Source organism: Mercenaria mercenaria, chromosome 8 (genome assembly GCF_021730395.1).
Source record: "Mercenaria mercenaria strain notata chromosome 8, MADL_Memer_1, whole genome shotgun sequence".
Lineage (NCBI taxonomy): Eukaryota > Metazoa > Mollusca > Bivalvia > Venerida > Veneridae > Mercenaria > Mercenaria mercenaria.
In genome coordinates this window covers 27,737,276-27,760,360 of record NC_069368.1, presented here as the reverse complement: position 1 = coordinate 27,760,360, position 23,085 = coordinate 27,737,276, and the positions used below count along the sequence as shown (strand labels likewise).

Genomic DNA, 23,085 nt, shown 5'->3' with positions numbered 1-23,085 from the left:
GTCATGAAAGGGAAAGAGTAGGTCTTACAGCAACACCAACTATCAGAAATCATCTGCGCCGGCAAAGGTCACGGCAGGTTCGTCAACAAAGATCGCGAAACGTTCCAAGCAGCATCACAGCTGGAAACAGATATCAGATATCTCGTCAAAGGTTACGACCACAGTTCAGGGCCATTCGTATCCTGTCTGAATCTGATGATGACGATACGAACATAATAAGAAGACGACAATTTATAAGTACAAACTCACCAACAGGCTCAGAAAATGTTGCTATGCATGTAAACATACGAAGCAACTCCGCTGGCACATCGGTCCAGCTCGCCTCCCCATACAACTCAGCAATTCAAGAACATCATACCATTCCAAAAATCCAAAAGCCTGGTTCTAATAACTTAAATGTAAATCTAGATATGATGCTACTAGAAAATGTTTTCAGAGAAACAGCTGATATCATTAAACAGTCACAAACTGTTTCTAATCTACATTCAGAAATAAAACCTATTCCAAACGTTGGTCAAAGGCAAGCAGTTGACAATCCAAATGTTTTTGTTCCTGCAGTCAATTTTCTATATAGTCATCCAGGATTTGTGTTCCCATCAGAAGCGTTTATATATCCAGAGACAGCTGATACGCCAGACAGCTCAAAGAAGCAAGAAGTGGCTACAAAGTCGGAATTAAGTAACACTGGAGAGACTGAAGCTTCTTCAGGAGGCAATGTTTTAACAAAGGACGTACCACGTGATACAGATCAAAAGTCTGCGATATCTGTTTCCGTTGATGGCTTTCCCGTCACAGAAACTATTGCTCCAACAGAAAGTGTTGTTCTAAACAAAAAAATTGAACAAGTTAAAAGTGTTAATCCAACAGATACTGTTCCAACAGAAACAGTTTTACAACCGGAGATTGTTGTTCCGTTCGACAGCGTTCTTCCAGTAGATACTATTGTTTCAGTAGATAGCGTTCTTTTAGCAGACAGTGTTGTTCCAGCTGAACATGTTGCAGTAGTAGGCACCATCGTTCCAGTAGATCCTGCTACACCAGTAGAAAGCGTTGTTCCAGTAGAGACCACAGTTCCAGTAGATTATATTGCACCAGTAGAAACCATTGTTCCAGCAGAAAGTGTTGTTCTACATGAAAACGTTGTTCCAGTAGAAAACGTTGTTCCAGTAGATGCTATTGCACCAGTAGAAACCATTGTTCCAACAGACAATGGTGTTCAAGTAGAAAGCGTTATGCCAGTAGATTCTGTTACACATGTAGAAAGCGTCTTTCAAGTAGAAAGCGCTGTTCCAACAGATCCTGTTGCACCAGTAGAAAGCCTTGTTCCAGCAGAGACCATTGTTCCTGTAGAACCTGTTATACCAGTAGACACCACTGTTCCAGTAAACAATGTTGTTTCAGGAGGCAGTGCTGTTCTAGTAGACACAGTTGTGTCTGCAGACACTATTGCTCCAGTAGACACTGTTATTCCAGTAGACACTGTTGTTCCAGTAGACACTATTGTTACAGCAGACACTGTTGTTCCAGTTGACACCGTTTCTCCAGTAGACACTGTTGTTCCAGCAGACACCGTTTCTCCAGCAGACACTATTGTTCCAGTAGACAGTGTTGATCCAGTAGACAGTGTTGCTCCAGTAGACAGTGTTGCTTCAGCAGATACTATTCTTTCAGTAGACACTGTTGTTCCAGCAGGTAGTGTTGCTCCAGTAGACACTGTTGTTCCAGCAAACACGGTTCCTCAAGTAGACACTTTTGCAAAACAAGAACCGCTTATTCCAGTAGAAACTTTATTCCACTAGTTTCGGCAAAGGCAGATTTTCAAGAAAATAAAACCCCGTAGAATCTGTTTATGAGGCAAAAACAAATACAAAGTATTTACAGAAATGTTTGTTCCACAGCAGAATACAAATGCTTTGACACAAACAATAATTCCATCGAGAATTACTGAACAAAAAGAAATACATTGTAGTGTCAAGATTCCAGACATCGCAGAATGTTACTTTTATAAATAACTAAATTAATTAATTGATAAGTGGCATTTATTAAGAATGTTATTTTTGTTAATAAATTAATCATAATAGGCAATATTACTTAACTAAAGTTTCAAGATATCACAGTCTGTTACTCTTGGTAATTAGTTAATTGATTAATTAACAAAATTTATTTTTCTGTCCTTCTTTATTATTCACTTCTTCACTTTATAACGATTAAATGAAATGAAATATTTCATATCATCATTTTTGTTTATATATTTATTTTCATCATATTTGAATTCATCAAAACATGTTGTATTTATTTATTTATTTATCTATTTATTTTCATAATGATTTAATTGATTACAACTTTACTTTTATTGTATTAGTTATTGTATGGCTTAATGTTTGTTTTTTTCTTCGTTTCTTTCTTTCTGTACTTATTTTCATAATAATTTCATTGGATTGTTTTATGTGCAAGACTGCTAACAATCGTTGATAATAATTAGAATTCATCAAAATTAATTTAACATTTTTAAATAGCTAAGATAAATGTATGAGGCGTATCTGTTGTGATTAATTGCTATTTTACAAAAAAAAAGTGCTAAAATTTAATACCAGTACATGTACTTATTGTGAAAAGCCCACGCGCCAAGCCATCATTCTGTAATTATGTTGGTGTCTTTGTTTCGTTTCGGAAGGTATCAACATAATGTATATTAATGTATAAATATACAATAATACTAATAAATATGTATTTAGATAACTTATTTTGGGTTCAAATATAATTAAAGGCACTAACTGTACTCCAGCCTTTCCCCTTTCAATACATGAAATGGCAATACGCAGCTGGAACTATTTTCAATTACATTTATTTGTTGCATTATCATGCTGTTATTGTAGTAACGTTACAAAAATAGAATACTGTTTGATTTGTAAACTGCTAGAGGTTACTAACAATAACATTCCATATTGTTTTGAAAGGTGTTATATTATGATGCTAATCTTTGTCTGTTTTCATTGTTAAGCAACATACATGTTACAATTTTCACAATGCACATAATAATAATTACGTATACATATAGCGAATGTATCTAACATGTTATTGGTCAGTCAATAAATGAATTATAAGAGACATAAAAACATTTTACATTTATAGACTAATTACATAACATAAAAGTCAGATTACCTTCGCTAACCTTTATATTAAAAACTGCCATAATATAAGTACTATTAAGAACCTGAGATTTGAAAACCGTGGCACTATATGCGCATTATAAAAAATGCCTTAAAAAGCAAATATCATCCATGATATATCAAGTATCCATTACTGTCGCCATATATGTATATGTATGTATTTGCCACATCATGGGTCGATGGCCTACTGGTGTTTGTAAATAAAATCTTGAAATATTGAAAATCTTAATAAAGCTGTTTGTCTGTATTGAACAAACGAATTGCACTCTGGGCTGATGTAAATGCAGGTATAACTTGTCATGTAAAACAGAAACTTGTTTCATTTGACCTTGATGTTTATTGTAATATTGGTGTTACTATTTCTAAACATAGTATTTGTAAGCAGGTAGAGAAAGTGTCAATGCATCAGTTTGTTCAAGTCTGGTCGGGGCAAATCAACAGTAATGTTAGTAGTTCTGGTAATGGTGGAAATAAATTGAGAACATACAGCTCATTGAAATCTGAATTTTGCACTGAAAGTTATTGCAAGGTAATATTGCCACCACAACACAGAGCAGCATTAGGTAAATTCAAATGTGGGATTGCCCCTATCAGAATTACACCCCATGATGTAGGATGATTCGTCCGCTGCAATTTATGAATGAATACGTAAATTCATATGCTACTATAATAAAAAAAGTGCTCAAAAGAAAAGCATTCGTTTTTTTTTATTTCTTCTATTAATTAAAGAATACGACATGCAAGAAAAAGAATCTATATATAGTTGAAAGTGCAGATGGAAATATCTGACTCTCGGGTAACTGTTTTGCGGTAACTCGGCACAGCCTCGTTACCGCATAAACAGGTACCCTCAAGCCAGATATTCCAATCTGCATCTACAATTAGTGATCTTGCATTGAAAGACCGTTTATGCCCATTCTGCGATATCATAGGAAGCAAGTCTCAAGTGCTTTTAGAATGCAAAATGTATGATGATTATCGTTCTGTTTATTTGAAAGAGCCCTTGAAAAGGACCATTATTTTATGCTTATGAGTATGGCGGACAAGTAATGGAAAGGGTAATATTCAAACACATTTACAATCACTTACATTCAAATAATTTAATTATCCATTACAGTCAGGGTTTCTTCCAGGTCATTCCACCGTTTATCAGCTGATTGACATATATCAAAATATGTGAATCACTGGATAAAAAACAGTCAACATGTATTACTTTCTGCGACATATCTAAAGCTTTTGATAGAGTTTGACACCGTGGTCTCATCTTTAAACTTAGACAATCGGTATTAATAACGAGCTCTTAAAATGGACCAATGACTATCTCTCTGAAAGAAAACAGTCTGTGTTTGTAGGTTCTGAATTATCTGAAATACTTGATATCTCTGCCGGTGTTTCCCAAGGCTCCGTCCTTTGGTCTCTTCTATTTCTCGTCTACAGTTCTTTAGCTGTTTCATCTAGTGACACTCATTGTATCGAAACGAATTTAAATCGTGATCTCCAAATCATCAAAGAATGGTCTAAACAATGACTAGTAAATTTAAATCCTAATAAAACTGAAGTCATGTTGTTTTAAACAAATATAAATAATAAGCCAACACTTCTATTTAATGACAACTCTCTTGATTCACAACTCTCCTAAACATCTAGGCTTAACACTATCTACAGATTTACATTTGTTAAACTACTGACAAATTATTATGTTTCTAACGCAACATTTTGTGTCTTTTTTCTTTTGCTTAATATGTATGCATGTTACAAATAGCTTAAAACAATGTCATTACTAAATAATAATAAATATTTACTTTCTTTGTAGGGGAGGGCCGATCACTAATGTTGTAAGAACTTGGGCCCAACCCTTTTGCTTTTCAATGTATCGTAAATGTTTTGTATCTGTATAGACATGTATATATAAGCCATCAAATATGATTAAACATTATGGCGGACAAACTCAGATTTATACTCTGCGAAAATTCGATGTTAAAAGTTACAGCCAAAACCTGTCGCTGTATTTTATAAAGATGAGATATGTATTTATGTAAATAATACGTTTTTTAGTCATTACATAAGCTTTTTATTATGTCTGAGGCTAAGGTATCACACAACTATTGACAATTTTATTTTTAGGTTACACCTGCCTTCACTATAATAGTCAAACAAGGTAGGAATTGTCATTGACTGGGTGTTTTTTTTAGGTGCATATAAGTACTAGTCAGGTATTTTCATTTTTATATAGGCCTATCATGCAGTTAACATTTACCATACGTTCATACTGTCACATACACATACATTTCATACTAACAGACACTACGCAAACAACCAATCGCACACCAGTACACATACACCACTAGCAACATGAATTTTACATTTCTGATTTTACATACTACTTTTAAGACTGTGTTTAAAGGTGATGTATAGTTTAAGTACTACATACTTTAAAAGTCTCTCGTAATTTTTATGAGAATGGTCATTTACATGTTTTATTTGTGTATAATATGCTGTTATGTTTCATGTTTTGTAAATGGACGAGACTTTAATAAAATAAATAAATAGAAATATATATGTGTATATTATTTGGTTGCTCGCATGAGAACATACTTAAAGAAAGAGCTACTGTCAGATCCTCCTTTTTCGTCATCAAAGTTTATTTTTATATAGTTCTTTAAATATAAGATAAAACAACATCATACATTATTTTAAAGAACTCCAAGGGTGGTAATAGCATGAATAGTTGCATTTTAATTTTTCAAAATATCTTGATTAGTTTTTAATTAATCATCAAAGAACTATTGTAATAGGGAATTTCAATGTAAACTATTTTTACCCCCCCCCCCCCCCTCCCACCCCCGCAAAAAAAACTAAGATTTAAATTCAAATTTTGTCCTTATATTTGATGGATTGTTATAAAACTTTTAGGATATCTTAGTTTGCATAAACGCAAAATTTCCACGTAAAAATGTTGTAAAATATATAAAAAGAAGTTATGATTTTGTCTAACTTTTACAATGGGAAAATGCAGTTTTGGCAATAAAATTTATATTTTTCAAGAAATCTCTAAAATTCAAAACGTTCGAACTGTCACCTCTAGAACAATGTATAACTTATATTTGTGTTATCTTCCATAATAAAGCAAAAACTCCCAGAGAACCCTGTTGATAATGCTGATCAAACAGTTACATTAGAAAATTACTAAGCTCCACTGTTTGATAACTAAAATAAACAGAAACGCACAAAGGTGTACTGATGATATATTTTATTATATTTTGAAAAACGTTTTGTATTTTAATACTGGCACGGCATGCCCGCTTAGCTCAATAGGGAGATGACAGATCTACGGATTGTGGGGTCGTGAGTTCGAACCCGGGCGAGGCGTATGTAACCATTTTATAAAAGGCATTGTGTCTGAAAGCATTTGCCCTCCACGGCTGATTCATTTTGGGAAGTTGGCAGTTACTTGCGGAGAACAGGTTTGCACTGGTGCAGAATACAGGAACACTGGTTAGGTTAACTGCTCGCCGTTACATAACTGGAATACAGTTAAACTCAAAACAAACGACACAAAACAAATCAAATACTGGCACATTTGGGTACAATGAGATCCCCATGCGCTACAGAGTATAGTGGACGCAACTTGACCCCGATGGTTGACCTTTGTATTATAATACATAATAAAGCACAACCTATTATTGAAAAGGAGTGTACGTAAAACACGAGCTGCGCGAGAAAAAGGAATTATAATTTTGTGTAAATATAAATTAGTGTATTGGAAAGTTTTAATTGATCAAATGAAAGTATATATACTTTGATACTGCACTGTATACAAACTAATTCCATATAAATATACACGGCTACCCTAAACACCCTTGATTTCTATAATGAAATAACCGATATGAATAATCAGCCTAAGGTCAACCATCGCGGTCAAGTTGCGTCTACTATATGTACGGGCAATGATGTATGCATATACAAAAATAAAGCGTTAGTCATTAACAATCTAAAGCTTTTCAAATTTTCTTTTACCGGTACGGAAAAACTGTCTATAAAATTGTAAATAATTTACATTTTCATGAACTAAATATAAAGACAAGGTTTGGGGAAAATTGTTAGGCATTGTAAGTCTTGACAACCTAATTTCCTACGTGAACCATGCATTTTACAACACACATTTCCTTCTTGGTTGACTTTCTAAGCAAATTTACAGCCGTAAGTATTCGAAAATAACGTGCATGCACGTGAAGAATGCTTTTCATTCGGCGTAACGGCATTCTGTTGCGCGAGTGTGCAATGGGGGTGCCAGCCCAAAGCTACTTTGTCGAGTTCAATTTGAATAGATCTTAGAAGCAGAACCAAAATGACCTTTTTTGAAAGGTAAAATGCAAATGAACAGATTGATAGCAGACAAACTCGGTTTGACTGAGGTGATGAAATGTACAATCAGTCAACGACCCTCTCATTCGACATGATTTGGTGATTCATTTTAGGGATAATACACGTTTTTTTGTGTATTAACGCCTGCAGAAGCCCTTGGGATTGTTTGTGACCGAGACCGAACGTCTGCAGAAGCCCGCGAGATTGTTTGTGACCGAGACCGAAGGTCGAGGTCACAAACATATCCCAAGGGCTTCTGCGTTAATACACAAAACAAACGTGTATTGTCGCTATTCTTGCATAAAAAAACATTACACGACGACTAAATGCATTGTTTTCATATGTGATGACTTGACGATTCCGGTACATTTTTTATTTACCATTCTTGTTGTTCTTGGAAACGGTAAACATGTTTTAAATATCCATAACCGGGGCACACATAACAACAACACTACTAAAAGCGTGATTTGAAGGTTTTTGAGCATCTTATTTTTATTTTTAGTTATTACAAACGTTACATTACACATAATTTTGCATATAACTTAAAAAATTAATAAACAGGAACACAATTGTTTTAAGAGTAACAACTTTACATTCGACTTATTTTGAGTACGAACAAACAGAGTACGGATGAGTACGAAGCCAGTGACTAGCTTTCGAGGTTTATAATATGAATTCTGCGAACAATCGGGTAAAAACAAACCGACTGATACTAACAAAAATCATTAATATAATACCTAAAAACGGGCAATAGCACAAGTTACACGCGATACTTATTTATTCACAGTTATTTACAATAACTGAACAGACGCTTTGTAAAGGGAGTAAACTCTAAGAGAAGCTAGAGCGTACATTGATGGGGGCAGTACGTTTGGGGTTGGAAACTGATACAGCTAAACATACTATGGATTGCATTGTATCTATAATGCTACAAGAAGAGGTTATTATGGAAGAAACAAGATGCAGATGCCAAATATCAGTCTGCGCAGAAATACATATATACGTCCCTGGCAAAGCTTTTCAAAAATAAAAATCATGTATTAACAGCACGTGAATTGCCTTGTTTGCACACGATTTTTCTCCCGTTTATACATGGGCGGATCCAGTGAAAAAAGTAGTTTTTATGCAAGAATTAAGGATAAAACGTTCTTTTTGTGCATTTAGACTTTGAAATTTTTGAACTTTGGAACTTCTTGCAAATGGCGATTATACTAGACGAATTGCAGGACGTCTCGATATGGTTTATACCTGTCTAAATGCACAAACATATCTAAAAAAAACCCATTCTATCCGTATGTTTACATTGTTACCATTGCTGAATGCAAACATAAGATTTTTCTTCTTTCCGTGAGTATCAGAAAATCAAAATCAGGCGGGCTTTCGATCTTTTCAACATCTAAGCCGAACAGCCAAAACGACGCGCCCACATTAAATTGTAATCCGCCCACCAGTTAAAATAATTCCCTGATTATTATTGAAATGTCGCGATAACGCATGGTTTTTCATGTTATAACGTCTGCAGAATCCAGAGGGATTAGTTGGTACCCGAGCCCGTAGGACGAGGGTACCAACGTATCCCGAGGGATACTGAAGATGTTATAACACGAAAGGAACATGCGCTAACGCTATTGTAGCATAAAACGCGAAGAAAACTAAAAAATGCATACATTTTCCCTCAACGTCGTTAAATTTCCCTGAAATGCACGGGAATATCTGAGTTGTTTTTTCACGTTGACGTCATTTCCATTTGAATTATCCATTTTGGGGCCGTAATACATTTACGCTTTGCCACGGAACGCGCATATATAAAAAGGTGTTATAACAGCATGTGGGCGCGAATCTCTCTGTTAACACACGTTTTCTCTCTTGTTAACCCCCCCCCCCCCCCCCCCCCCACCCCCCTCCCCCAACACCCGAAAAGTGAAAACAACAGCAGTTTTATGCTAGAATAGTCGTTAACGAAGTCAAAATCACGTAATTATGTCAATTCAATTATAATTGGTACCGTCAGAAAATATATTTTAGCTAGAACTGAATGTTCTTTTTTAAACTTTTTACTTCCGATTGCTATAGTGTTGTTCCGTGCAATTTTGTGGTAAGGGACAATCTTAATATTATTGCACCGATTTTGACTTGTACGAAAATAAACGGTTTCTTTTATTTCTCTACAAAACATGCAATGAATGTAAATATTTTTTTATATTCGTTACTGTAAATATCTGTATCCATTAGTGCACTCAGTGGCTCCTAAAGGTTACACACCTAGTCTCAGTTTTTCAAGGAGAGACACTTATTCCATTTAAAATACTTATGAGACCAGACACATTGTCAGTATTATTGTAATGGAATAGCTGAAGATGTGCAAGAGTTGAATTTTCGGTTCCCGGGTTGTCAAAATAAAAGAGTTCTTTGATCGAGTATATAGTGTTTTCATTGATTAGGAGTAATACAGGGCTGATTTTTACCCTTCGACATTTCTAACTAAATTATTATTCTACTGTTACACCATCTAAATCAGCGTTAATACAAAAATCGCATGGTTTAAGTGTGTCATACTCACAAAGGTGCTATGCATACTTAATGCTTTCGTCTTTTCAAACGATGGCTTTGCAGTTGAATGCCGTCAGGATCAATATGTCTTATAAAGGGGAAAACTTTTTCTCTTGTAGCCATTTACCAGGGTGTAACCAATTAATTTAATTTATTTCGATATGTACATGGTCTTTAGACATTTTAGTAAACATATAATATATAATGTTAGAGGGTTATTGTGCACAATTACAAGTTTTATTGTAGTATCCTGATGGATTTTGCTAATGTTATAACACAAAACGAACATGTGTTAACACTATTCTAGTATATAGAGGATATTACATGAGTGTCTTTTCATATTGAATTTATTAAACGAGTTGAATAAATTCAATGTGGAAAGTCACAAATGTACTATTCTTTTTATCTCATGCTAGGTTTACCTGACGAAACATGAACAAATTCTACTTTATTTTACTATATAAACAAGTCAATTTGACGAACGTCTCATGTACTATAAATGACATCGACGTCAAAGCTTTATTACACTAGTGTATTATCATTTTTATTTAATGGCTTTATTACATTCCCGCGACGTCAAACACGTGATAAAAGACATGTAAAAAAGCTGAAAATAAGATATTTCCTCATACTCATCGGACTGACATTTCCGGTGATTTTACCAATGCCGGCAAACCCCATCTGGCACCCCCATGCCAGATGACTCTCGTGCTGTTAATGAAACAAACGTTTCACGCATTGAATTTATTCTTTATATAAAATGCGATAAAAATAAAATAGTTTTGATAGTTGCTCTTCATTCCATATACATTTGTAGTATATTTCTCGATTCAAATTACTTTTCCCGCCAATTTGTTCCGCATTATATCTGTTGGGCAGGGTCGTCATCTGATGTTATAAGAACTCATGGCCCGACAGTTTTGCTTATATATTTGTGTTTGTAAAATTGTCATATATTATTGTAAATATTGATTGAGCAATTAAATATGTTTAAACTAATACAAAATAAATTATGCTTAGGAATAATATTACGTTACGCTACAAATGACAAATCTATAGATGAATATTTCGTACCATATTTTCCCATTTTACAGTGTTATTGTCAAACACGATCCAATACAAAATGTTTTGCAAAGTTTTATCAAGAAAGTTTACTTAGGTCACCTCCTGTTGATTAGCATGCCCAGATTCAGATCCTGTCGTCATTTTATTGCATATTTTCGCGATGGTTTAAGTTATCTGCATTGAATTTTGCAATTTTACTTGGAAGCTGAAATATGATTCATTCCGTAAGAAACAGAAATAGAGATTATTAGTTTTGATCATTCTCTGACATTACAGAGATAAAAATTAGACCGTTTTAGTCCAAAAACTCAGATAAAAATGGGCATACCTGTCAAAAAAGAGGCCAACATTAAAACAAAAACAAATTCGCACTTAGTTTTAGAGAAAAACGCATTTTTACACCATTTGCAACAAATTTGTGACCAATAACATTACCTTTGAAGGTTTCCGACCGAAATCATCTTTTAGCTATAATATAGGTTAGAGAACACCAGCCCCATGTGGTTCTGGGACGATCTGTGTATGAAAAGAATTGGAACCACTGCCTTGCCCTTGCATGATCGTAAGAGGCGACTAATAGGGTCTTAACACATGGTTTTGCTGTACCTCTGTGATTCCAGCAGGTATGCAAATTTTGATTCCATACCTCATGTTTTTATTTCGATGTAAATGAGGTATGGAACCAAAATTTGTAGTCCTGTTTGGCGCCATATAACCTATACTGTGTTGGTGCGCCGTAAAACCCAAATAAATAAATAGAGAACACCAACTGTTTTATTACTGTTTGGCGTGTACGGCCTTCTATAAATTGAAACATATATATTTGTCTAATCATTCATTTTCAAGAAATGTCTTAGGTCCACAATAATATCGGACGAAAACATCTGAATAGTGATATAATCGATTTTGCTCATTGCAGACCTGGAGCGGACTTCTGCGCAAGACCGGAAGTGATATCAATCAGAGCACACGGCAAAAATAAAATACGCAACTTATTGCATGTCCGCACGAATTTAGTTTATAATATGTATAATGTACTGACAAAGGTTACGGTTAGAATTACAATAATGGTTACTTACCATTAAATGGATACTTACCATTAAAATCGCTTGTTCTGGTATATACCGGAGTCTGTAATTTTTTACAGGTGCTACAGGCCTTTTTTTAGTCACACACTTTTTTAATATACATAAAATATAGCAAATTTTGACAGAATGTATAATAAAATACTGTAAATGCAGAAAAATTTTTTAAAAAACCAATCACTTCTTGCGTTTATTCACATTGTATCTATAGAAGAGTAAAATATCGTTTTGGACAAAACTTATTAAATGTTCTAATCTGTGAAAATACTGAAAAAAATTGTCTTGTAAAGTTTACAGAATGATATATGAAATGAATATTTCAGGTACTGTAAGGTCCCAGTGAATCGACAATGTTAAGTATTTATTACGTTCATCCGGATTTTCGGGTGTATGGTATCGTCAGAGTTTCTTAAATGACAAATGGTTGATTGAGTCAATTTGTCAAAAATTTAGAGACAACTTTATACAGAAACGGAATTCTGATTTACAAATTACATCAAACACTAATATTTACAAAGCTATTAAAACTAATTTTCATAGAAGTGCTTACATCAATCTTTTGTCATCTAGACGTAGTCTATCGATTATGCGTTTTTGTTTTTTAGAAACCATAGATTACCCGTGGAAATGGGAAGATGGCAGAAAATAAAATCTTCTGAAAGAAAATGTACTTTTTGTAATAATGATGAATTTCACTTTCTTTTTATATGCCAAAAATGTGTCAATGAAAGAAAAAAGTATTTTAAACGCTATTACTACTAGTATGTTAATCCGAACTTTTTCAAATTGGAAGAAATGTTTTCTAGCACAAATATAACTGCACTGAACAAATCAAGTATATTTGTCTATGTAATTATTAAGAACTTTTTACGCTAATATATTTATTGGAACATTGGTAGAACACATGTACATGTACATAATCACCATTTGATATGCTTTGTAGTATTACATACATATTATGTTTGACGTTCTCCAATGAACTGCAATTTGTTAATATGATATGCCGCCATTATTCACTGTATATCTATGTAAATGATGCTTATGTTGTTTACTTGATGTAAACCTAAGTTGGAAAATAAAGTTTGAAAGTTAAAAACAAACATTACCTTATTCCCAGGTTTACGCTTACCTAATCCAAGAAAGTTCCCGGTAATGTTTGAATTAGTGGTGTCTGACTTAAACCGGAACATTTTTGTTTTGCGTCATTAAAATGTCATGACGTCACTTCTGTATAAAAATGTTAATTTCCTGTGCTTTGTTTAAGCACGAAACAATAAGAAAGAGTGCTACAAAGAAAGTTTTTCGTGTTACAAAGAAAGTTTTTTCGCGCTTTAATTAGTCTATAATTTGTAAAATACGGTATGCAAGAAAAATAATCTACCACTGGATGTAGTATTTACATCTACAACTAGTAACCATCAACGTCATTTTAGATTTCCTTGAGGTGCGAGGTAGTGTCAGCGTAGTTTGATCATGTTGACGTCAGTTTCTTTTGAATTATCCGTAACGGTTATGGGATTGTATGACGTTTACGGTTTTTTTACGGAAAAGGTGTATTAACAGTGCGTGACAGCGAGAATTTCTCTAGTAAAAATCATTTACTCTCCTGTTAAAACATCCATGAAAACTACAAAAACGTTAGTTTTGTGTTCACAATGCTGTGAGTTCTACCCACAGAGTAGTGTCCATTGTACTCTGAAAAGTACAGAGTTTGATTATGCGTCTTGAAACCTGGATTTAATTTGAGTTTTTTTTGTTTACAACAACAACAAAAAAAACCGATTCAAGTGATTACAATGCCATCTGATTTAGATATTAAAACGTTCGTTAATAATCAAAAACTTAAAAATACAGTAAAAAAGATCATCAGATGTTGGAATATTTGAAAAGTCGCTAAAAGAAGCCGTTCCGGACGAAACCTAGAAATTGGAAGATATCAGCCCTGACTGTCTGAATAGCTACCTCAGCAGTTTTTATTTAACGGTTAAGAAACAAAATGGAGAAGATTATGGATCCGGGCCTGCGCCAAATGGCTATTGTAGGAATGATACGCAGAAAAAACAACATTCAATGAATTACGTATATTACGTATGAAGTAATGAAGTTATTTAAGGCCTAACATTGTTTAGTATATTAATATATATTTGCACTCATACCAAGCTGGGAAAAACTAGAAAAGGCAGGAATACAGTGAAACATTTTTAATTTAAACTATTATTATAGTAAGATAAAATAGATATAGAATAAAAGGGTTATTTAACATTGTACTGTACAATACGAGATATATTTGGACTCGTACCCAGCTGAGAAAACCATATTGAACTCACCTAGCGGCTCGTCCAATATGGTTTTCTCAGCTGGGTACTCGTCAAAATATATCTCCGTATTTTACAGAACAATGTTAAATAACCTAATAATATTACATGTATATTGATTACCGGACCCAGAAAAAAAAAACAACTACCGTAAAACGGCGACTTTATGACAACTAATCATAACTTTTACCAGCCATTACCTTATACACTGGTACAACGTATAGTACATAATAATATTACATGTATACTGATTACCGGACCCAGGCCCTGATCCAGAAATATTTGACAGGTGGGGGAGGGGGCAGCAGTCTAGAACGAAGGCGTCACCGCCGAGACGCTTGGCGCTGAGAGCAGGTAAGTATTGGAGGGGGCCTCTGCCCATATTAGGGGGTCATGGGGTTCTCTCCTTGGAAAATTTTGAAATACAGGTAAGAAATGGTGGCCTCAGGTGCGTTTCTGGATCGAAATTGTGATAAAATATTATTCCTTTGCCGAAATAGTAGGGTGCATCTTTAATGAGTATAGGTCACATCTCAGCCAACTGGGGGCTAGAGCCCCCTTGGCCCGGCCCTGGATCCGGGCATGGGACCTCTAGACTCCGGGTCTAGAGGTCCGGTTACCGGACCACTAGCCACATCCTTCTTAAAAACAAATTTAGGGGGTGGGGGATTCTTACCGGACCACTAGCCACGTCCTTCTTAAGAAACAAATTTAGGGGGTGGGGGATTCTTATAGGGATGAGAATCTAATAATCTCATTAGTTTTGCCTAACCCGTGAAAGAACTCTAATCCGAAGAAAAAACATTACTGGACATGTTCACTAGGTTAGTATGTATGAAATAGGGCCTGAACGCGTAACTTTTCCGTCGTAACATAGTGAAAATACATGACAAAATATAAAACCATAAGACATAAATTTGTATCGGTCTAAGAATATAAAAGACCATTCTTGTATACCTTTGAATATTTTGCCCAAGTCTGGGCTTATCTTCGTTGCCCATTAAATTCACCGTTTTGGCAGCGGAAAATAGCGGCGAAAACACGTCTGCCTGCAAGTATGCACTGTGTACACCACGGTAGCACTTTCATACTGTCGCACTGACGGAAAGTGTGACGTCACGCTCTATGTATAGAATGGCAAGATCAGATCGGATTCACGCGATCGTAGTTGTCTCCCGTATAATTTCAGCGGTGTCAAATTTCCACCCCCGGGATCTAAAATTCGGCCAAAGTCTATTTCCCGTGATTCGGCACCATTCTGTCTGTCGAATTCCCGCCTATCAGGAACGGCCGTCTGTCAAAAGTCCCGTGTATGTTCGCCGCTCTCTCTCCCCCCTCCCCCCCACCCCTACTCCCCACTCTCCCCTTGGGCAAAACATTGATTGGTGCATTACAATGTAAATTTTGACTGGACAAGTATTTAACTTTTTTATCATAAAATGAAACAAATTGTAAACAGAGCAGCAATTAATCCTCTTTTTTTTCGATTTTGTTCCTTTGTTTATGTCAATATAATTTTGGGAAAATTATAAGTCACTTCTTCTTTCCCATGTTCTTACAAGTATATTGCTAGTTTCTGACTGTATTTGATTTATAAGACGATAGAAACTTTTAGATTTAATTTTAAATGTATTCAAGTAAACAAGCGTACAGCACAATCAACAGTTTTTTGCATGTTTACACACAATAGCGTAGAGTAGTCTAGACAACGGTTTGTTGACTTGAAAATGATTTAGGAGTTTATCAAAGTTTCAGTCTATACTTAATTTGTCTGGCTATAATTAAACTGTTTCCCTAAGGATTCGCCATTGTCTTCGTCAAAAGAGAAATAAATCTGATTTCGAGGATAATAGTTTCTTTCAGCAACATATTAAAGTACACACATTTTTTCAGAATAAAAATTCTTCGCTGATTTCAGAATAAAAGTGCGTGCTTTCAGGTTTAGAATTTTTTTTTTCAGAAATATTTATTTCGGTTTCTACTTGTAGCAGTGAGCACAAAATGCACAATTTTATAGTGCTGACTCACTGGAATGTCATGACAAAGATGAACTGATACCTCACTCAGTCACATTACACTGACATCTGGCTGACGAGTACCAGAACTTTGATATTCATACTGAGCGCATAGCGAGGATGTTTTAGTTCCATTTTTCACGACTTTGGAATGACGCGACCATGGAGCGAACCCACGACCCCCGCTCGACCCCCCCACCCCTCTCCCCCACAAACCCTAAACCCCCGCCAGCTCGAAGCAGGCAGTCTACCTCTAGGCAACCGACGAGATCTGCTGTATCACTTACATAGCATGTTAGTATATAAGATGATTTCAAATGGTCCAACATCTTACATTCATATGCATCACATACGCGTGTATTTTGTTGAATCTGTTTGTAAAACGTGGTCGAAGAAACAATGCTAAACATGATGATATATTTTCAAGTATAAATTTCAAGTATAAATTTCAAGTATACTTTTATATCATGAAAACGTTTTAATGTTTTAATTTTTGTTATCATAGGAGACGTAGCCATTGCTCAAAATAAAACATCTTAAGGATATATCTGTTGTATGATAATAAATGATGAAATAAGTGTTTATAATTTATTTGACAAATTATATAAACTGGCTGTTCCTCCTGTCAAACCTTTAAAGATTTATTTTATCACTTAATATTAACTTCCATACTTTTAATAGTGTTTTAATAATATTAAGTTAAAGTTGGTCTAAAGTGTGGCAAGGACTTTTGCAATGATTGCATACGTACAATATTACTGAAACGCACCATTTTGAAAGAAAACATTCATATAGACAGACATTCATACTCTGCATTAATATTAGAGGTATAAATATCATTTCATTTCTTGAAACAATTTAATTAAGGAATTTCAAAGCAGAATTCAGTGTCAGTAATCACATATTTATAAGCAACATTTACTTAATTACGAGATAATTTGAACACCATTTAAAGCGTTAAATATAATACTTTTTTAATATTTATAGGAAGTCATAAAGTATAAAATTGCTTTTCTGCATTTAGAAACTCTTCCACCTCCAGGAAGTTATAAAATATAAAATGCCTTCTCTGCATGTAGAAATTCTCCTTTTTTAGGTAGTCATAAAATATATGATTTTTTTATGCATGTAGAAATTCTTCCACTTTTAGGTAAGTTTTAGAATATCTAATTCCTTTTCTGCATTTAGAAACTCTTCCGTTTTTTCTGATGTAACAAAATATAAAATGCATTTTGTACATTTAGAAACTCTTCTTTTTTTCAGCAAGTTATAATACATGTATATAAATATATAAATATAAAGAAGCAAAACATGAGTCTAATGTAATTGTTATGTTTCCTACAATGTTGACAGTGACAAGCACACACACACAGTATTATATGTATCATTTATAATAACTCTTTAACGAACAAATGTTTTCATTAAAAAAGACATTGTATTCATTAAGCTTTATGAAGAATACATTCGCTACAATATTATAGAGACAAGCAAGATGTGGTGAACAGAAAAGTCTCAGTGAAACATTTATAAATTAAAGTTATGACAAAGGCAGCAAAACTGTGAATCACGTGACAGCTGCGGCCACGTTCAACCATTCGGGGGACATTCATATTATTGTACATGTGTATAGTTGCTTTATAAAAGATATGTATATATACTAGTTGATATGCGAGTAGTCTGATTATAAAATTAGTCCAGAAATCAAATCATCCATAATATGAAATAATTTATTTATATTTAACCGTAGATGCACAAACGAGTCTGCCAAAAGATGCAACACAGAATAAATAGCTGATGCACCTTATATGAACAACGAAATTCATAACTATTTCAGCAATAAGAGAGACGCTGCTGAGAATAGAAAATGTAAAACAAATCTGTGCCGGTTGATTAAGAGAAAAATTTCTCCGCAAAAATACCCGATTCACCAGACACTGACAATGTTTGCATGCAAAAATTAATGGTAAATTAAGTAATTATCGATAGCTTTTCATCACAAATCATTGTTGTATCTATGTTAAATCAAAGCGTTTCTCTTCTCCTATATATGCCTAAATCAATGCTTGTATCGCTTTTGCCATAGCAACCATTATAAGAGAAAATTGGATAGAGTTTTCTTCTATCGAATAAAACATGCTTTAGAAAGACTTTGTATAATATTAGTTTGTAATATCACAGAAATATACATATCAATTCGTTTTCGTATACCGATTCTAATAGCATGCCGCAACTATAATAATTATGTTTTAATTCTTAATAGTGTGTTGGCCACGTTTTTATGCAGTTATATCGCGTCAAGGATATGCTTTTGGTGTTTTTTCTGCGACATGTTAGATTTAATAGTTTTCAATTAAAGAGGAGGAATTCTGGCGGACTAATTGTTAAATCTGGTAAGTTTGTTATCGTTTCTGAGTAGATTCCAATCTGTCTAAGACTCGACTATGAAATTATAATTATCTCGAAGAAATAGCTAATTTAGTCTAATTTCAGACATGTATCCAAAACACTTTGCTGTTATGTAAGGGCTATTATGTTTTCTAATAATAATAAGATATGTTGCAATGTCATTTAAGTTAGTTAAGATATACATGACTGAGTGCACTATGTGTCATTATAATTCTGTTTCAGAAATAACAAGACATGCGTATCTTGAAAATAAACATTTGGACAGTTGCGATGTTGATGTCCATGATAAATCAGGGTTTTCCGGGTGGAACGGAGCAAGATAGAAAAATTGATATATCAGACACTTGTCCGAATTCACAGTATGTTGGTAAGGATTTTGAAATTTATTATTATTATTATCATTATTATTATAATAACCACCTTAATAATATTTCATTTCTTATGTTACAAACTATTACAATATCGTTGTATTTAACATAAGACAATTTTGCGGCTGTCTATGTAGCCGAGTGGTTAAGCTCACTAATCCAGTCACTTGTCATTCCCCTCTATGGGTTCGAAGCCTGACTTAGTTTGTTAGATCATTCTTTCATACGAAGAAAGCCATTTAGCTGGCTTGCAAAAGGTCGGTGGTTCTATCCAGGTACCAGCTCGTTTCTGAAATAATGCTCGAAGAGGACTTGCGGTCTTTCTCCACGAAGCTGGAATGCTATCATGACTTATTATTGTGTTCGTGTGACGTTCACCCCAATAAATACATGAAAATTCAATAAAGGAGGTAGGTTACCTTAATATGTGTATGTGCGCATGCCCAACCGGTCTAAGACTCGACTATGATATTATAATTATCTCAAAGAAATAGCTAATTTAGTCTAATTTCAGACTTATTTCCAAAACACTTTGTTGTCATGTAAGATCTGACGTGTACGATGAAGTTTACGACAAACTAAATGTGCTTCTATATGCATTCTTCTGAAAAAAATGTCATTCACCTGTCTCTGATCTGATGCTTATATAATGGTTTAATAATGCAGAAATAATGAATAAATTGCACAGAAACGCTTCAAACATTGTTGCCTTAAAATGACGTCATTGACGTCATGACGTTACGTGTCAGTTACCGCGCAAATTTATAGCTTTTATTTTGATAGTGAGTAATTCTGTGCATTTTCTATATTTTATCTATTTTTAAACAGCCATTATTTGCTACAATATTTTTTATGAGTCTTTCGCTCTGAATAGTGATCAATATTTTGCTTCTTTTATGTAGTAAAATTGAAAGGTTATGCGGAATTTAAGACAATGGATGATGGTAACTGATGTTTTTGGGAATATAGTTAGGTGAAAGGTTACTTATAACGGAGATTTTTAAATAAATATTGGACAGTTTGATTTATAGTACCTATTCTTCAGTTTCCGTTGATAATTCGTTACATATATAAAATTACCTAAACTAAGCTCTAAATTTGTTCAAATTTCAGTAGAAAATTGTGGGTTCTTGAATTAAATTGATGTTACCATGGAAACGAAGCCCGTGACCTATATATCTAAATGTGAAATTCAAAAGCGTTGACACTGGTATATTAAGGAACAAAGCTTCATCCTTTTATTTGCATTTCAACTGTCATGAAGATCCATAAATGGATTACTTTGTTAGTTGGGAATTTATCAGAAACACTTTGAATTATAAACATTTATATTTTTTAACAAACTAAGGGAAAAGTCTCTGCGTTAACTGGGTTAAGGGGGATATTACCATATGTAAGCAGAGGTCATGTGATAAATAACAAGTATGTGAGGTTTGGTGATCCTAGCTGGCTGAAATACGCTTTGAATTATAAGTATTTTCAATGTTTTTTCAGACGAATCAAGGGAAAAAAATCTCTACTTTTACTTTGACAAGGGGAATAATACTATTTGTGAGCAAAGGTCATGTGTATTTAATGTTTATGTCAGGGCTGGTAATTCTAGCTTAAATACATTTTGGATTATAAGCATTTTAAATTTCGGACGAACGCACCGACGCACAGGCTGATGGATCACGCCAAAACATCGCATTGGCGGATTGGCGGGGGATAATAAGATGCTTTTGTGAATGATATTTAACAAATGATGGGGATAATAAGATGCTTTTGTGAATGATATTTAAGAAATGATATAATTTTTTCCGGTGTTCATGCGAAATGAACGACGGAATTGAATCGGCAAATCTATGAATCACGCTAGTCTATCGTAGTTTTATTATTTTCCTTGAGCGCTTGGATGATGTAAGAGAGCTTGGACAATTTAATCGCCCGAGAGTTCTGTTGACTGAACTGATTGAAATGTTCTTGATTATTCGGATGAAAGATAGATTGACTTATGTTTTATACTTTCCAGATAATCCTTTGTACTTATTTGAAGGTAAATACGAACATCAGGATGCCGACATTACTGAACAAAGAAACAATATACAAAGAGATGTATTAATTCATCAGGGATATACTCAGGTGCACTCAACACAATCTTGTAAGCCACCAACACAGTACCTCAAATCAAAGAAGAAGTTAAAAGGTTCAAAGAATCACCGAAAGAGGTTGAAGAAGAAAAAGAAATACAGCAAGAGGAAGAAGAAACGAAACAAAAAATAAAAGACTAGGCTAACAAACTGAATCAAGCTGAGTGTTTTCCTTAAGCTTTTGGTGAAATATTTTATCATTTGAAAGCTACAGTAAGGGTGAAATTTTTAGCATTCTAGTTTTCACCCAATTCTGCATTGAATGTATATATGACACTGACAAAAGGAAAAAGGAGTGAAAATAAGTGTTAGATATCTTTAGAAAGGTAAGAAGAATGTTGCTTTTCTCCATAATTTCAAAAGCCTTGCAATGGTCTACACTCTCATGTACGCTATGTTTGGTTGTTTATTAGGGTGCACTGCAAAAAGCATGCGGTTGTTTATATATCCTTATATTGCCGCGGGATGTCAAGTGACGTTTGTTCGCAATCGCTAGTCTAAATATGCTGCAGTATGTGGAGTGATATTGGTCTGTGACAGCTGGCCTAATTTGCTGATATTTTTTCGTAACTGGCAAACTTCAAATTCATGTGATATGTGGAGTGACATTTGTTTGTGATCGCTATTATAATATTGCTGCAAAATATGGAGTGATAGTTGTTTGCAATCACTTTCCTGTCATTGTTGCAGGATGTCAAGTGAAGTTTGGTTTGTTTTGTGATCGCTATCATAATTTTGCAGTATGATGTGGGGAAATATTTGTTCGTTACCGCCATCCTAATACTGCTGCAGGATATCAAGTGGAGAATGTTTTGTGATCGCAATTTTAATTTTGCATTAAGATGTGGAGTGATTTCCATTAGTTGATATATCTTAATATTGCTGCGGGATGTGGATTTTCTTTTGTGATCGCTATTGCTGTGGATTTTGGGGCTTTGAGCGGCGAGGAATACATCAGTTTTTTTATCAAAATATATGCATTAATACCAGATTACAGATCTGGAAGTGTTATAAAAAGTCACTATGTCTGATGTATTTAGATTCAACTTATACATTTTGTATATATTTTGTTTGTATACATATATATTTTATTTACAAAAGCTATATGTGTCTGTGTTGATTTAAAGTGCTGTGACATTTTTGTATAATACAAGTTTTATATTTTATCTTTTACAAATAAATATAAAATCTAATATCGTCCATTTTTTTCGTTTGGAAAAAAAAACCAATTGCTCCAGATGCAATCTTTCAATGCTTCGATCCTTTTACACTTAAATGTAATTGTGCAGTGGAAAATGCACACAGATATATTAGTATTTTGAAAATTATATGAAGCAAAAAAAAAAAACTGTAAAAAAATAAACATGCATATTGTGAACAAAACATATTTTCTTGTTTAAAAAATTTGTCTTAAAATGATGTATTTTCATTTTTATTAAAAAAGGAGTTGCTCTATTTTATCAGATATATGATACATAAATACATTTTCTATATTATTGGATGGGTCTTACATTTAAACATTTATATTTGACACATGATATTGTGCAACGTTCTATCACGTGTATTAGCAAAATTGTAGCAAATTACGTATCAGATATTTTTAAAACATAAGCTCTT

General features: G+C 34.0%; 1 long non-coding RNA gene across 1 annotated transcript; it reads left to right on the top strand.

Moving 5' to 3' along the window:
- Window positions 1-18,712: 18,712 nt before the first annotated feature.
- Window positions 18,713-22,605, top strand: LOC123565804 (uncharacterized). Its single transcript, XR_006689242.2, has 3 exons — window positions 18,713-18,955; window positions 19,194-19,338; window positions 21,351-22,605. It is a non-coding gene; the product is annotated as an uncharacterized LOC123565804 (long non-coding RNA).
- Window positions 22,606-23,085: the final 480 nt, after the last annotated feature.